General features: G+C 39.6%; 1 protein-coding gene across 4 annotated transcripts in view; it reads left to right on the forward strand.

Moving 5' to 3' along the window:
• ARHGAP24 (Rho GTPase activating protein 24) overlaps window positions 1–18,618 on the forward strand; it is a 320,431-nt gene that overhangs the window by 235,764 nt on the left and 66,049 nt on the right. The window contains exon 1 of one of the 4 annotated variants that reach the window (XM_053461728.1): window positions 14,403–14,905. The exons of the other annotated variants lie outside the window; for them this stretch is intronic. The gene's annotated coding sequence lies outside the window, so the exon portion shown is untranslated. Of the gene's footprint in view, window positions 1–14,402; window positions 14,906–18,618 lie in introns of those variants that run through there. 4 annotated transcript variants of the gene reach the window in all.

Here is an 18,618-nt window from a genome sequence, read left to right on the forward strand (position 1 = left end):
ATACTCATTCATTCCATTAATCACACATACTTCACACATTAAACACACATTAATCACACATACTTACCCAAAAACCCTCCCCCACCCCCTTACCTGAACTGCAGATCTCTCACTCGAAGACTTCTGCAGGGGACCGGCTGTAGAGCAACTTCTCTGGCCCCGCCCCCAGAGGAGGGAGGGGGAGATAGAGCTCTGTGAGGACGCTGCAAGCTTCCTGTCCTCCTGCTTCTAACAGAAGAGACGCTGCTCGCGACCGGTAAGCAGCATGGCCCCAGCAGACATTTTTTGGGGGGTCTGAGAAGACGACCCCGATTATAAGACGAGGGGTATTTTTCAGAGCATTTGCTCTGGAAAAAACCTCGTCTTATAATCGAGCAAATACGGTAATATCATCATCCCAACACTTATTTAAATGGCTTACCACCAGAGGATGGCAGGGATGGAAGGGCCTATGGCATACATCCCAACTTCTTCCCAAGGCAAATCAGGGGAGCTTGGGATGTAGAATGCATTCTCTAGTGTCCTAGACTCCAGAACATGAAGTCGGAACTGCAGTCCCAAAGCCTGCCGAGCTCTAGAGGGCTGGAGTGTCAAAAGCAGGACTGTCCCGTGCAAAGCAGGACAGTTGGAAGGCATGCTACTACTTAAGTTAAGTAATACGTAGCACTATATCTGTGCATTTCTCACTGGCAACAGAGAAAGTAAAGGTAGCAGCGTAGTCTAGTATTAAGTAGTCTTTAGCTGATGTTGATACCTTTTTACTGGGCTAACATGTAAAATATACCGTATTGGCTCGGATATAGGCCGCCCCCGTATATAGGCCGCACCCTAAAAGTTTGGTGCTTTTTTAAAGAAAAAGTTTTTTTCTTTAAAAAAGCACCAAAAAAAACATGCTGCCACTCTGTCCTCTCCCCCCTCCGAGATATGCTGCCACTCTGTCCTCCCCCTCCGAGATATGCTGCCACTCTGTCCTCTCCCCCTCCCCGAGATATGCTGAGATATGCTGCCACTCTGTCCTCCCCCCCTCGAGATACGCTGCCACTCTGTCCTCCCCCCCCTCGAGATACGCTGCCACTCTGTCCTCCCCCCGGCCCCGGAAGTTTTATACGCGTATTGCGTAGATGTCTTCCGCCGGCCCTCCAAGACACCCGGGAGTCTGCCCTGGTAAGTCGGGGGGGTTAGAATGCATCGTGCGCACGTTCACCGGCAACGGCGCATCGCCGCTGCCGGTGAACGTCCGTGCGATGCGCTTAGACAACCTCCCGTGCCGGTACCCCCCCCCCCCCCGTGGAAAGTGCCGGCAGGGGAGGCTGTCTGAGCGTATCAGAGAGTAGGATGCAGGTCCCCTGCACCGCTGCGGGGGATCTGTATCCTAACCCCGCTGCCTGCCCGGCGGGCGCTAGACCCCGAATATAGGCCGCACCCCCACTTTAAAGACTTAAAGTGGGGGAAAAAAGTGCGGCCTATATTCGGGCCAATACGGTATGTAAAGTTACATAAGCTTTCAGGACCTCAAAGGTCTCTTCTTAAGAAGGAATCTAAGTAATTGGGCTAGAAAGGCTATGACACCAAATGACACAAAGAAGGCAGTCAGAAAAGCCACGCTTAAAGAGATATAAAGAGAATTATAGATCTTTGCATTTTTCCATAACACTTAACTTTATTAAACTGCATTTAAGTGCAAGAAAATTAAAAAGATTGTTAGCTAAGCAATATATATATATAAAAATATATAATCACCTTCATTTGGTTGGTAATCCCACATAATGCATCATTTAATAATCTAAAAGCATGTGAGTTGCAGCTTCAATATATTCCATCGGCTATTCATTTCTTTTAGCACTTTTCTAAGGAATTCCTGTAAAGATCGTGACTTCCAAAGTCATGCCAAAGCACATCAAGCTACACAGTCCAAAGGCTGCTTTGTAGCACTACAGAAGCAGTACAGACTAGCTGAGCAAGGACAATATTACATGGATGTATATCAATAAAAGTCCATATATGCAAGCAGCTGTTTTAGTGTAAAATGTCTGGACTGGAACTATATCTATATATATATGAATAATGTTTGAAATGAATTAATTTTAATTCCTAAATATAAAGGTTTCCGTAGGGAAGGGTAAACTTGTGTCTCTTTGTGGGGGATCAGCCCATAGCTGCTAACAGTCCTAAATTTACTTTTGTCCCAGCTGTCAACTCTCCCGGCAAAGTCCCATTTCTCGGCGCTGCCAGCATCTCAGCTCCCGGCAGTGTCTATGCCCATGGCACCCATGTATATTAGGGATAAGTATGGAACACTCCCCTGATTAAGACTTCTGTCCCTACCTATTATTTATTCATGGAGGTATCCCGTAACTAGTTTTACATCCTACATTGGAATCTATTAAAAATATTCCCAACAAATAATCTTTTTTGACCACTATCTTTAGATAATATATGACTTATGTGTAAAAAATTTTTATTATAAACATATGCGTTTATATTTACTAAGTCTGGTTAGTTTAACTATTCTGAGTCACAAACGTGCATCCATCAATGTACAATGGTATGGCAGAGAAATCAGCTTTTCCTAGTCTGTGAAACCTACAAGACATGGAAAATGTTACTTATTTTCCATAGTATTGTTCTATTTACACACATTAGACAACCTCCCTAACTTGATTTAACAGAATTTTCTATGCTTTTTCAGGTTCTGTTTATAACAGATCTGTGAGGCTGCCAGGTCCATAGCCCATTCTTTTGTATATAACATTTTTGCCATTGCTTGAAGCAACTGTGTTTGCGCCACAAAAAAATCTTAACAACAAACGATATTGTTTAGAAATGTCTCCTCCTTGTTGGAACACATAATTGCCCTCACACCCATCTATGAGATGGTGTTGAAAATATTTGTAAGGAAATTCAAATGTCTTTTTTTCTAGGATCAGGGTACTTATCTGATACTTGTTGATATGAGGAACATAACATTTTTTGGTCTTGTAATGTGAATTATGAGCCTGGAATGCACCATTCATGGGTTGTGGAACCTTGAAATCTTTTCTCTAGATGAATAAGTTAAGGCCTGCTAAAGTGGAGTCATGTTAGCTTAGCCGCAGTTGCATACAGATTTCCAGAGCTGATACATTTTTAACAACCCTACGTAAAAAAATTATTTGAACAACCTCAGCAGCAATAGCCGGTGCACAGCGCAATGGAGCACTGAAACAAAAGTCTGTAGGAACAGAGCTTGCTCTCCTTTTAAGCCAATTAGAGGGAGATCCATGATCTCCCAAACCAGCTCTTCTCCTCTGGAAGGAACCGTAAGGGAAACGACACTTCCCAAGGCAGAAGGCATTCGAAGTGGACCCTTGGTATCCAGGGATATTACGGAGGTGGCAGTATGTCGTATCGTTGTATACCGTCACAGAAAAAATTGGATGTTCCTATTGGCCTAAAATTAAGATTGTCGCTGAGAGGCCATCCATAACAATACAAATTCAGCAAATTTCTTTATAACAACACCAGAGAACTTAGTGTTACTTTCTGTCCTGCTCCTATATAGATAATTTGGTGTAGGTGGTGCAGCTAGGTAAATAATGCTATGTTTTTATGCAAAATTATTTTGTATGAACATCATCAAAAAGAGGATAATCACCAATAAAATATATACTCATTATTATGATCAGCAGATAATAACAGCTGCTCTCTGCTTAGGTCTGCAGTAAGAGGGAACACTTCCTTAAAACAGACATAGTTATAAAAAGCTCAACATTCACAAAGGCTTTTTTTTCTAACGTCTGGCTCATTTCCCATTAGATGTAATATCTGGCCGTTGTGGCACTGAGACAAACGGCTAATTTTTTTAGAAAATGAAAGGAAAAAAAAAGTGTAGAAACATTTTAAGTGAACCAAACAACAGAACAATATAGCTGATGGACAGGGACATTGAGGTGTGATTCGCAAAGGCATGACTAATCTTCATTTAATTCAATTTGAGAGGAATAAACAATTCCGGATACAACAGACGTACAGCTCAAGACCAAATTTGGTAAAGAAATCAAGGTGAACATTTAGGGAAGTGCTGTCTAACTTTAAAAGGTGGATCATATCATTAAGAATCACAGACTGGTTAACGAATCGCTACTTAATCGGTTTTCCAACGTAGTATACATAGTGGGTTTGCAAAAGCCTGAGGGGAGCAATAAAGGTAATTGTTTGGGCCGGGCAAAAGCGGTCAGTCATTTACTTGTTAAAGAATAAGTAAACTTTGCTTAGTTTACAGATGAAAGGTCAGGCTCGAAACTACCAATACAAGTAAAATACAATGGACCATAAAATGGAACTATCATGTAAGCCTCACTATTGGGGTCCTTTTGATAAGGACATGTTTTATTAATGCGTAACACTTTATATCACTTCTGTTTGAAATTTACACTAGTGTTTGCGCCACAACACTACTACTTTTCTGCTTCTATCATAATAAAATGAACTTGCCATGCATTGGTCCCCCATGTGGTTTTCTAAAGGGTTAACAAGAAGTTCCTGCCGCTTATAGAGTTCTCCAAAGATCATCTATTTAGATATCTACAGTCTAATGTCCCAGACGTGTGTGCATGTACATTAGTATGAAAACTCATGGTTGTAATAGATTTTCAGTAAGTGTATTCTTGGCACACAAATTGATAGGCGCTTATAAACTAATGATCTGTGTTAAATTGAAATTAAGGCATCTATTTGGTGTACACTGTCCTTAACTGTATCTCCATGCCTTGTAATCCTCTTTTACAATGGCAAAGAGAACCGTACCTGGAACTGGATGAAGAACGGCTTAGCCGGTAAATAAGCTGAATATGAAAAAGTCTCTGCTGGTTCTATTTTTATTTGCACTCATTCACTTTTTTAACTTTGGGCCAACATAATTTCATAAGAGTAACTATTCTCTTACGTGTGTAAGCAGGATATGCAGATCAATACGTAAAAATACAAAATAATAGTGTTGCATTACATTTGCTTCAAATATTTAATAAGTATGTTATTACCGTATATATTATATAAGCTATTCTCATATGAAGCTTCTAATATTTTATATGTCTCATATACATGGAAGAGTATTCAGGGGGGTGTTTTTATTTTAAAAGGTGGGAGATGTGATGTGGACCGCCCGTTGCCCTTGTGAAGAAATGACATGCTGCTTTTCCCTCAACCATCTTATTTTTTGTTTTCTGTTTTATGTTTGTACTGAAAAATGTGAAAAACTGAATAAAAAGGAATTTAAAAAAATGGTTGCATAAATATAGTTTGTCAGCCTCACATACTGTATATGGTTGTGAAAGTTATAATAAAATGTCCAACAGAAACTTTTTTTCTGTTTTAATTTCCCTTTAGAAATTATTATTTTTCATCAGCATTGTAGTCCTTGATTAAATACTTATCCCTTTTTACATTTCTTTTAACCTGTGCTAAAATTAAAAGTAAATATAACTGAGGTTCAGTATTCCTGATTTCCGTATGTTTAATCTCCAGGCTAACATTAAATATTTAGTGAGTGACAGCTTTCAGAATATTTAGTAATGAATATTCAAAGAGTTGTTTGTTGGATTAGGATGAACCTTCAAACCTTAGTGACTGCTGTATGCAGAATAATTAACTTTAAGAACAAATGATTGGCTATATAATTTGTTATATATATACATTGGCTATATATATATATATATATATATATATATATATATATATATATATATATATGTGTGTGTGTGTGTATGTGTGTGTGAGACAAAACCCTCCAGCTCAAGGTCAATAAAATTACTTTTAGTGATCATAAAGCACAGTCTTTTGCTTACAAATGCACAAACCTACCACAAAACAAAATCATAAATCGAAAGCCTAGCTCCCAGGTGGATTCCTGTCTGGCCTATACTTTTCTGGCCCGGGGAGACTAGCCTAAATGCTGTCTAACTTAAACCTCCCTGCCAGACCCAGCTAAGCCAGGCTCTGGAAAACCTTCCCCACACAGGTCCAAGCAGGTTCACTCCCCACCCATTTTTTTCCTTTAAATGGGGGTGTTTCCCGCTGCTGTCAGCAGGAACGCCCCCGACGTCAGCAGGAACTCCTCCGACGTCAGCGGGTCCGCCCACCAACATCAGCGGGAGCGCCCACCAACGTCAGTGTGCAGTCCTGGCCATGTCCCGCAAGGGAAGGCTCCGGGTAGCCGGAGCCGAGAAGTTCCCAGGTATGATTGTAAGGCTTCAAGGAATGCAAGTGTTCACATTCAGCACCTGTTGCAGGCTTCATTAAATCCCAGACCACTCTTTTCATATGGACCTAATGAATGTCTCACCGCCTTAAATTACCTTAATGTATTGCAACCTTAAGGTTACCTGTGCCTTATCAGTCTGTTTTCCTGTACAGTGACCCTTACAACGGTACTAATGTGTGAATTCCTTTGTTTAGAGTGTACTAAAGCAGGTGCACCACACCCCAGCAACCCTAAAATGGATGAGCACAATTGTGTCACTTAACACAATGCCATTTGACCCTGCATTAGAAGTACTGCAGCTTGCACGGAAACTGATAGGTTACAGTGTGTAGTAGGGAGTTAGCATATGTTATTTGAGTGTTAAGACTAGTGTCTTAGTGTATGGTGTTAGAGGTTGTTAACATAAGATGTTAGTTTTAGCAAGTATGTGTTAGCGTATGTTCTAAGTATATTATATAGTTTGTGTGTTAATGTATGGTGTTAGTGTGTGTGGGTGTTTGCATGTTAGTATGTGTAAGTTTTTATGCGCTACTTGAGGGAAGGGGGGGCAGTGCTAAAATCCTGCACCCAGGTGCCAATAACCATAAGCTCATCCCTGGTATATCCCTGCGCCCCAAGTTTTGAACCCCATTCAAGTATATGAACTCTGTTTAAAAGAATTGGCGCTTCAAATCAAAGGAGGTTGCAATCAATCTTTCATAATGGGGACCATGCAGTTTCATTAATCTGTGGGTTTTTGCATGCCTTTCTTTAACTTGCATCAACTAGCAGTTAAGTATATGCAAGGTAATTGTGATTTTTGGCTTTATTGCACTTGGGAGTTGTAACTCATATAAGTATGATGTACTTGCATTTTAGCCATTTTGATGACTCTCGCAGTTTAGCGAATATACTCATTGTCTATCAGATGCAAAAACATGCCGGCTGCTTTTAATAAACACTTAAGTAAAATGCATCCTCCAATGTTTGCCTGGTGGTCTGTCCATTACTTTTGTATACAGTTAAGTGAATACAGCTTAGCATTTTTGCTGGGACTCTTTCCTTTGCTTTATTATCCACCACATACAACTGTTTTAATAAATCTCACCTGGAGATTGGTGATCCCTTTAGTAAAATAAAATTATGGGGGACACATGATACATTTTTGATATGGAAATATAATAAAGAAAGCCAGGTTTTGCCTCTGGTCACATTTTTCCTCGTTCCTCATTTTTCCTCTTCTCTGTCCCTGTGCAGTTTAGCTCTTTCCCTATTGCTGATTCCTCTGGCATTACGTTGAATATTTATATCACATTTTATTACTTCTGAGGACAGAGCAAGAAGAAATTGAACAGTTTTATTTGTGGAGAAGTTCAATTTCTTTCAGCTTCATTTCCTCTTGAGCAATATGGAAAAGGGACCAAAGGTTTGAGAATAAGTCACTGGATGCAAGGAAAAAGGAAACTAAATTCTGATATTGAACATATGTAGGAAGCCTTTCTCTCTCAACCACCCCTTTTTAAACAAAAGTATCTTCATTTTCAAAACCTTTATATTTGTGTATTGTTAAAAAAGCTTCAGAGCATTGGTTACCAGCCGAATGGTAACCCAATTAGCAAGGAATGGCGAGATGTGGACAGCAAGAGTGAAGACAACTCAGCTAATTATGAGAAGCGAGTAGAAATATACCCGAACCACTCAAAGAGCCACATTAACCCAAACTCTATGTTCATGACTCCGCCATCATAAAGACATTGGATAAACCTGAAAATCATGGCAGAGAAGCAAGGTTGAAACCACTTCGATTTATACATTTTCAAGAAATTGATCAGATAAGTAACATCACAGGGTAGGGACACATAAAAAAGGGATTAGATTTCATAATAAAATATAGGTAGGAAATACACATCCACAAATATAACATCTTTTTTGCACACTCATTATTCCGATTGAGGATAATGGGACTTGTAGTCCACAACAACTTATCATTTTAAAAAATAAAAAAAAATAATGGATTAATATAAATTTTTTACTGTATGGTATTAGAGTGTGTATGTTAGTGTATAGTGTTAGCATGAGTGTGTGAGTTAGTATTTGATGTAAGCATGTGTGTGTATGCCTGTGTATAGTGTTAGCATGTGTGTGTGTATGCCATAGTGTTAGTATGAGTATATGTGTCAGTGATGTTGAGATGTGTATAGTGCTAGCATAGGTGTGTGTGCCAGGGTATGGTTAGTGTCAAGCGTGAGCCTATGGTCAGTGGCACGAGGAGGAGGAAGGAGATAGGGTGTTTATATGTGTAAGTGTAGGGTGTCAGAGTGAGTGAGTGTTAGTTTGTGTGTTAGGATGTGCATATATTTTAGTTTGAGTTGGCACCAAAGAAATACTGCACCCTGGCGCTACTAACTCTAGGCTCACACCTGTGTACTAGAAGCATACTATATAAACTTGTGTCCTTCAGTTAAAAGGCAGTTGGGGGGGGGGGGAGGCAGAATAATATTTTCTGCAATTAATCATCTGTAACCAGAGAATACCTGCATTTACTTGCATTCATGCAGTAAAAGTTATGAGTAAGAGTCCATCCAGAATTACCTCCAATATGTAATTAACATTAAACTGGGCTGGAGTGCACCTTTAATTCAATGAGAATGCATGCAGTAATGTCTTGATTGAATGATTGACTGTAGTGCGTCCCATAGCCCTTCAAACTTTGGTGTCTTGTGTCCTTGGAAATATTGTTTAGTACTATAAATGCTGTTATGATGCTTTAAATTACATTTAATTTCATCAACAAATAAATATGCCAAAGAGGCATTAAAAACAGGAAAAATAGAACCAATTGAAGAAGAGTCTCGTGGGATGATGCGATTTGATTGCTTTGCTTTTCACTACCGCTGGCTCTGAGAAGCATACCTTGAAACTGCTCTTTGGTTAAAAGCTAGTGGTTTGGTTGTCACACTGGAGGGCAGTAACAGATGGGCTGTGACTGGAGATATGACAGCTCCACAGCAATGGAGAAAATAGTTGAAAGCTTTTACCTTCCTTCTTAGTTGTTTGCAAATACACTTGGGGTTTTTTTTTTAAATTGCATTTTATTCTTTACAAATAACTATATATGGGCACACTTAAAACACCTCTTAGTTAAAACACACACACACAAATATGTAACATGTTATTACAAATCATTAATTGGGGCACTGGAATGTTCTGCTGAGTTGTACAAAACTAGATATTGCAGTTGTAATAATATGATTTGTCTAATTGTTTTTTGCTTGTTTAGCCACTATTCAGAATCAGTGTCAAAAGTAAATTAACCATGGCTGATTTTTCATATATGGTTTGGCTGTACAGGTCCTACTGGCTTTTGCCTACTTTCCTATATAGAAGAATGACATGTGCCCGGCTTTGAACTCCCTTGGTTTGGCCCAGAGGCTTGTGAATCATAAAAGGGATCCATATTTAATCTCTGGGTGTGACTACCCTTCCATCTCCTGATTCTTGGCTATTGTACCCTGACACCGCTGACTTCCCTATTCCTGACTCTGGCTAATCTAACTACCCGTTCTGCTTCCTGACCCTGGCTTGTTTATGTGACTACGATTTTGCATCACGTTTTTGCTACTTTTAATCATTCAAACAATTTTTTCATTTTATATTTTTTGTGTCACTCTGGTTCCTGGTCCCTTACAGGGGCTAGCCCCGCCACCATTCTTATCTCCAATGTGACATCTAGGGGGGGCTCTCCTGGACATTTCCAGGTATCTTTATATGAGATAAAAGAGCTACAATTTGTACCATGCTCGTTACCTAAAGAAAACCATATCATATATGACACTTCTTTGATGTTGTGTCTGAAGCTCTGTCTATAAGAGATGATGAGAAATTATGAGCAAAAACTGGAGAGGTCCTTGGCATTAGCATTTTTTGCATTCAACCATTTATTTTTGCATACTGACCAACCGACTAAGCTGGAATATGAGTCTACCCTTTATTACCTTGAAAGTGCCCTATGATTATGGTATTTCCCAACTTAATGTCTTTGTATAAGACTATCACATTCCTAAAATAACAGCCTCCGTATGTCACAAATCTTGATCAAGATGTTACAGAGTCATAGAGAGGTACAAAATATGGGTTCAGTGGGCCATGTAGTTTTGGGGTTAAAATGATATATTAAGGGGCAAGTTAAATGAAGGGAGGCTGGGGATTAAAATGTTAACGTAAAGGGGAGGAAAGGGAAAGGATGGGGTTGATAATATATGTGAAGAGAGTACCTGTTTTTGATCTTGGCTTTGTTTCCTTTGTTTTCATTTAACAACTAGCATATATCAATGAATGACATTCGAAAACACACAACAATTAGCTTGACAGCGCTTTACAGGGGTAATGAGGAAGAACCCGAGCAATTAGCTGGAAATCCAAGACAGCTGGCAGTTACCCTCAATTAAAAGACTCCAGGTCATTTGTCTTCAAACCGAAATGCCAACTTTGGTTTTGCAGTATGTTAAAGACTACCCTCTAGAACAAGCTTAAAAATAATACAACATATTTCCTGCAATTCAACATAGCGGAAAACATCCAGGCCCTTTATATTCTTTTTGGTTATTCATTAAAAAATACTATTATTAGGCACTGACAAAGAAAATATTTACCCGCATTCAACATGCAGAAGCATAAAAAAAACATTTCTTCTTTTGTTACTGCAGCAGCACTTATGAATCTGAATAACAAAGCATACACTTATTTAACCCCTTAATGGCAAAGCCCGTACATGTACAAAATACATTGTTTTCAATTGTCCTTAAGGGGTTAAAAGTATTTTTGTATACCGTATGTTATTTATGTTCTCATGATTGTAATGTACTCTGCATTCCATAAACAATATTCATTAAACATTATATTAATTGATGTTGGAGAGCTGAAGTTCATTGGCTCGCTCTCTACAAAAATATATATAATGTGCCAGAATATTGAATGAGGGTGCCCTACTGAGTAACAGCATTGTCCAGTCCAAGATTCCTATGGGTGAATCAACGACTGGCAAGGAAGTAAAGAAGGGACAGTTGGTAGCAGAGGATAGACAGAGGAGATGTTCTCCTACATGGGAAAGACAGATCCTTTAAGATCAAGAAAAGTAGCCAAATAAAGGTCGAACCCTGAAACAAAGTTACAGAGAGTTGTGCAGTAGGAAACCATAAACCATCTCCAAATGAAATGGTATGATCGGGAGTGGGAGTAGGAGGTGGACGGTTTGGCCAACTGATTTAAGTTCTGCAATCTCTAGTGGAAATAAAACCCGGAATATGATGATTGATTATATGTGTTATTGTGTCAGCAAAAAGCGATGCTGCAGCTCACGTCGGAATTAACTCTAAACAAAAGGAATGTGTATATGTGTGTGTGTGTCGAGAAACACCTACACAATATGGATGTGTACATACATTTTTTGGTTCCTACCCATAGGCAAAGAATAAATATTACACATGATAAGGGTTGTGGAAATTTCCACTGCAGGTCAAATAGCTTCACATGTTTTAAAAAAGAGAAACATGTCAAATGTTTTTTGATATACAAAGGGCTACAGGCCTCGTCATTTAATCATAATGAAAATCGCGGTTACAAAAACAGTTTACGTTAAATATATATATATATATATATATATATATACAGTATATATGATTTTTTAATATGTTTTTGAATACCGCGGGCACACTTGGTTGTTTTTTTTTCCAGGATGCTAGCTGGGTAGCTAGCAATACTACCTGTTGCTTACCATGTTTTATCTAGAGATCATGGCAAGATTAAAAGTTCAAATCTGTCTGCTTGTTATTTTATTATATACAGGGCCGGCCCTACAATGGAGCCGACTGGGGCAATTGCCCCAGGCGGCACTTTAGAAGGGGCGGCACTTTGCCGTCCCAAGCGCTTTTTTTTTTGGTTTTTTTTGAAGCAGAGGAGAGAGAGAGAGGGGCACCGAGTGGTTTTCGCTTACCCGCTCGGCGCCCCTGTCTCTCTCTCCTCTGCGGCGAGTCTCCCTGTTCGGTCCCGGTGCCGGCTTGTAATGCTGAGCGCTGGAAGTGACGTCAATTTCCGGCGCTCAGCATTACAAGCCGGCACCGTGGCAGAGCAGGGAGACTCGCCGCAGGACTGTTTAAAGGTAAGTACGGGGGTGGGGGGATAGATTATGGCGTCGGCGAAGTTTAAAATGCCGCCCCCCCGGCGTCGGGGTATTTTTTTTTTTTAAGTGGACACGAAAAATACATGTTACTGTTGAGGAAGATAAAAGCAGGAAAAAATGGGGTGAAAATAGTATGGGTGTGTGGTCGTAAATGGAATGCTATGTTTTGCGATAGTTATGATGGAAAGGGTAGGGAGGAAAGGGCATATGAATATTTAAGGACTTCACAACATGGGAGTCTTTAAGTAAAGTTGATTTTTATTGGGCCGACACAGAGAAAAATACAAAGATAGAATCCTTTTTCACTAAATCTTTACATCTTTATCCATGTTGACCCAATAAAATATATCAATTTCAACTAAAGACTCAATTTTCTCTTAGGTTAACATGGCTACATCTTAACAGCATAGGAGAAAAAGACAAATATTGATCAAAAGTTTATTGTAGGTTATATGTTTACTGTGACAGCAGGTTGGGTATTATTCTGCTGTCACTCACTGTCCTTTTCTATTGATCTCTTACTGTTTGCAGAGGACCTGCATACTCAAGTGATCCCAGAAGACCATTAGACAGTTGTTGCGTGCTGACTCCATTGGCGAGTTGCAGACATAATAGGCATACTGGCAGGGGCATAACTAGAAGCCTCAGGGCCCCCACCCCAACCCAATCTACCCTCATCCAACCCCCCCATTCTCACTATCTACCCTCTCCCTACCCCCGCTCACACTATCTACCCCCTCTCCTCCCCTTCTCAGGCTATCTACCCTCTCCCTACCCCCTTCTCACTATCTACCCTCTCCCTACTCCCCCATTCTCACTATCTACCCTACCCCCCCATTCTCACTATCTACCCTCTCCCTACCCCCCCTTCTCACTATCTACCCCCCCACTGCAGTCTGGGCAGCGCTGAGGCAGGCGGCGGCAGGGAGCAGAAGAGACAGAAGGGTGCCAAGAGGTTGCTGAAAACGACCGCTCAGCACCCTTTGGGCACCCCTGACTGGCACTCCAAGGCCCGGTCGCAGTCACGACCCCTGCGACCCCGGTAGTTCCGCCACTGCATACTGGTGTAGCAGAAAAACGAAGGATTATTGCATCCTTACCACCACTAATTTCCAAAGCTGACAGCAGGGGGATCACTATTCTTCTGCTCCCCCCATGTGGCTCTGTGGTATGTGCAAGCTAAAATCATACATTCAGCAACTGTTATGCAGACCAGCAAATTATATTTCTACCAGCAGAATGGCATGTGTTCTTGATTCCCAGTTATTCCACCCAAGTTTCCTGTCCTGCATATAAGTTTATGAGCAGAACTGGCAGAAGTTGGCAATGATATACAGTGAGGACTACCTTTGTCTTCTTCAGTCCCCTTGAATCCAAGCTCAAAAAACATAAACCATAAAGTAAATGCACACGCTAGGAAGTGAGACATGGCAAGGAAAAAAAAATTTTTCTTACAATGTTTATTGAGTTAACACAACTTATTGCACAAAATCTTAATGTGCTCATCTACATATATCTGTGATCTCTCTCAATCTCAATATATACAGTATATAGTCTTTATTGTCCAGCATGTAATTTCTCTTAAGCATAAACAGTTCGCCACTCTTCGATTCTTCTAAGAAAGATTTACACTTCCCCCTTCCTCGAGTGTAATCGCTTGGGATTCCCAGTAGACAGAGCTAATCAAGTCTGTGTATTTAATCAAAATTGCGCAGCCATAATTAAACTTCCAAATTTGCATGATAAATGCTTTGCTTGCAGTTACTTGGTCCTCTGACTTTACGTGAAGACTTTATTCCAAGGAAGAGCCAACAGAGTGTATTGTTCAGGCATTTATTCAGGAATTTCCTGCCCAGGTTGTAAATTACTCTAGCTTTTTCTTTTTTTTTTTTTCTTCCTCTCTTTCTGAAATAAAAGGAAATCAAAGAAGAATCCCTTAATTTCCATTCCCTGTTAAAGAAACAAAGTCCCTTAACCAGTAATCTCAGTTAAAATCAATTGCTTTTCAAAGGCTTCTTTTGAGTTCTCCCTCTTACACAGCTGAACAGTCTTGGTAAATACTTTGGACGTACATGGTTCTATTCTGATCATCTCATCAAAGCTCTGTCCAACCTCCTTCCTTTTTTTTAAAGCTTTACATTACACACGCTGCGTTGAGTCCTGTTTGGAAAGAGGCAGTTACTTATTCGGGGCTTTCTTCCCCTCCTTTTCCAACACATCCTTCTTTTTTTTTCAATTTATCCTCCAGTTTCCTTTTGCCCATAATCTTGTTAATCAACAACCTCTCGTACCTTCTTGTAAAGAAAAAAAAAAAGCAAGCAACTGTGTGTCTCCTCTGGTGCTGTTAATACGCGGTAGTTGTCTGTACCATTCCTCGGTGATGGAGTCATGGGAGAAACTGCAGTGAGCAAACACACGGAACAGATGCAGGGCTCGGAAGTATCGACAGCAAACTCATCGCAGAAGCAGCAGCCGTAGCTGCACTACCAGTGTTGTGGAACTATTCACTGGTGAGTGCGGTCTCGTCGTCGGTCAATGTCGTGTTCAGCTGTATGCAGCTTCTAAGAATCTAATACGCTTTGAGCCTGGGCTTCAACAGGTTTCTCTATGTTAGGTCTTTTTTTAAAATCTATAGGTTTGTTATAAGCAGATCTTACACTTTGTAGGTTGTATCTTTATTACGTTTTGTTTTATAGGTATGGAGAGCTTGTTCTTTTAGCCAGGACCTGTTCAGCTCAATGTAACTGTATACGGGTGTTAAAAAGAGCTTGGGGTAGAACGCTGGGCAGCACGTGGGTATGGAGATTTTGATATGAAGAACTTTAAAGCCCACCGCACAGTCCTGGGGGTTTTTTGACATACAATGTAATTTAGAGATCACTGCGTAATTACAGGCGTCATTGAAGTCTGTGTGTGACAACTCTATAAAGAAGCACACGCTTCAGATCCTTATTACAAAGACATTTTAAGTTGTTCTGAAGTTTTTAAATCGACAGAATGATTTTGTTTGGTTTCATAATGTTGAGACTGGTGGCGTTGTCACAATTGATGCTGAAAGAGTTAACATTCCTGCAGTGTATGGTGCGTTTCTATTCATTAACGACATGTGATCCTTAGATGTCTAAGATTATACTGTGCTTATATTAACCCTTTGTGCCTTTCCCATGTTGACATCACTATATTTTTGTATCTTAATGTAGAATAACTAGAATAACGACAGCCCTTGTATTAGATGTACAAATGTACAACTTGAGTCTTTATGTATATATATATATATATATATATATATATATATATATATATATATATATATAGTAAATATAACTGCAATGCAGTGTCTACTTGATGAAAACAGTCATGTCTTCTCGGCACAGTTTTAATACAGGACAGGTTTTTAAACGTTTTGATGGATGTGTCTGTTTTGCTTTTAAATGTTGTGTATTTCTACTCTCATCATACTCAGGCAGTCAGTGTGGGTGGTTGGAATTCGGAGTGTTTGCCTTTGCTTGCAGTATGTTTTATATTACTCCCCAAGCAATGTCTCACTGTAAAAAAAAATAAACTGGTTCAAGGAGATAGAGAGGGTTATACATAAAGAGCAATTCTGGTGCAAAGTGTTAAAAGTTTTGCAGTCACCATAGCAACCAATTTATTTTTGTACCTGCATTGCATAAGCCCCATGAGACAAAATGCTTTTGGTGTCCTTGTTGTATTAGCACCAACACACAGACATAATCCGTCAATCAATTTGCAGTTCTGTTTATTTGCTGGCAGCACCAGTCCCTAATCCGGATGGTCTGCACCTCATCCCAAAATATCTCGCCCTGTTAATCAGTGTTTAAAAATAGCTGATGAACATCATATGCAAATGCTGTTTTACCATAAACACTATGCTAAAAATAATACACGGCACGGTTTTCCCTGATTATTGGGGCAAATATACTGTAACTAGTGCATTTCCATTCACAAAAGAATGTGTTCTATCTGCCCGGTGATCCCTGTGTAGTACGAGAATTCGATGAATGCCCAGCTGTTGATCTCATAGCTGAAACATTTACTGATTCACCAGATGACTGAAACACTTTTGCATATGCAGTTATCGCGTCACGTGATGAATAATTCCAGACGGGATGGCCGGACTGCCAAAATTCTGATTTAAAAAACATATAGTAAATAATGACACTCATTACCCTTGCAAACATAGAATCTGACGGCAGGTAAGAACCATTCGGCCTATGTAGTCTTCTCATTCTTGCTGATATAAAGACCCCAGGCTTTAACCCCTTAATGACAAAGCCCGTACATGTATGGGCTCAAAATGCATTGTTTTCAATGGGTTTAGGGACCGCCCATTGTCCTTAAGGGGTTAATCAGTCCTTGGTTTTGGCTTAGATTCCCATGCATGTTTAAATTCCCTCATTGTATTGGCCTCTTCAACTTCTAATAGGAGGCTTTTCCATTTATCTACCAACCTCTTGGTACGCACATAAGCCATCCACTAATGGTTACATAAAAAATGATTAGAGGGAAGGATTATCTGATGGAAATTCTTTGTACGGTAGGTCTTCAAGATAACCTCACTGAAAAAAACTGGGCATTGCTGTTGTTTTACTCCATGCTTTATATTATTACCTGTTTTATCTGCCAGTTCTGCTTCATGGGTTAGCATTTCTAAGTTGCTCACAGTATGCCCCAGGGTGCCGTCGTGCTTATGAAACCATACGCGTGACCTCAACAAGTTCAGCATGTCAGATGGGCTTTAACTTTCAGCTTGGATTTGTGGAACTTTGAAACCAAATAACATGACTTTAACCCTCAGATTACACCTGTGTATGCCCTACACATACATATATATAAGCGTCAGACCTCTGCCATGAAACTACTCCTTTTACAAACTTCACCCAAGTCTTCAAGGTTAAACATCTACTACATATGCCCACTCAGCCGAGAGACATAATTCCCAGCACGTTCAGCTTTTCACTTTCATAGAGCTGTTCTCAATTCACGTTTGCAGGCAAGGGCAGCTTTGTGCCTCTATATATTACTGGTAACTTAACGTTGCGGTGTTATGTTATTTTATATATGTTTTGCACCTAAAAATGTCTAAATAAAACCTTCAAAGTGAAGAAGCAAACAAATGCAGCATGTTTCGGGAGTTGAGTGAATGTTTCTTTTTGCATTATCTCTGTCTTATTCATTGAAAGTTGTTTGTCAGTTGCCAGGTTCTTTCTAATAATGTAATTGACCAGTGGCAAAAGATGTGTCAACAGGATTTATATTCTGTGAAACAATTGTAGGAGCAAAATGAAAGCCATTCATTCCTGTAAATTCTCCAACTGTATAAATGCAGCTATTATTGACCTTCTTCCATTGTTTTACGAATGCAGAACCTTGTCCATTCATGGACAAGGCCAGCCCTAGGGTTTCTAGTCCTGTAGAAGAACTATGTCTCGAGCTTTCTCCTACTACATGCTGTTGCTTGATAACACAGGGACAAATCTGGTGGTGACCCCCCTCATCCCACGTACCAGCTCACTGTCTATTTTTCCTATAAGTTTTCTTACACCAGTAACCCGAATTTAGAGTTCTACCTTTGAACTGGTGTCTTAATCTCTAAATTTGAGAAATAAATCTGTATGGTCTGAAGCTGTAATTTGACACAATTTTTTTATATATTTGTAAGCAACATTATTAATAACCTATTAATGTTCTATAACCTAAAGCCACCATCAGTAGGTACACCATAGTGGCTATGTGAAGTAATGAGGAGAAGAAGGAGAAACGGGGCATGACCAACAGGCACACAATATGATATCACATTATAACAATGTACTATTGTATTATCATATAATTTGTATTGTCAGATTTGTTATCTAAATTATATTTAGATGGTTTCTGAGACAGTGGCCATATTTATCAGGACAGCTTGGGAGTGTGCGAAACAAGGACTGTCCCACAAAAAAAGGACAATTGGAAGGTATGCCATAATGGAATGGTCCAAAGGCCATTCACTTAGCTGCCTTTTTGATAAGACCACATTTGTGTGTTCAGTATAGTAAGGTGGTTTATGCAGTAATGGCAGTTGTGTGTCATTGAGCTAAAACAACATAACTTGGTTCAGAAATAAAACAGGGAATTAAAAATAATTGTAAAAAATGACTCACCTTTGAAAACAAAACATAAACCTAAGAATATTCATATTACGGTATATTTCTATTATTCT

This window comes from Spea bombifrons, chromosome 1, assembly GCF_027358695.1.
Source record: "Spea bombifrons isolate aSpeBom1 chromosome 1, aSpeBom1.2.pri, whole genome shotgun sequence".
NCBI classification, from domain to species: Eukaryota; Metazoa; Chordata; class Amphibia; order Anura; family Pelobatidae; genus Spea; species Spea bombifrons.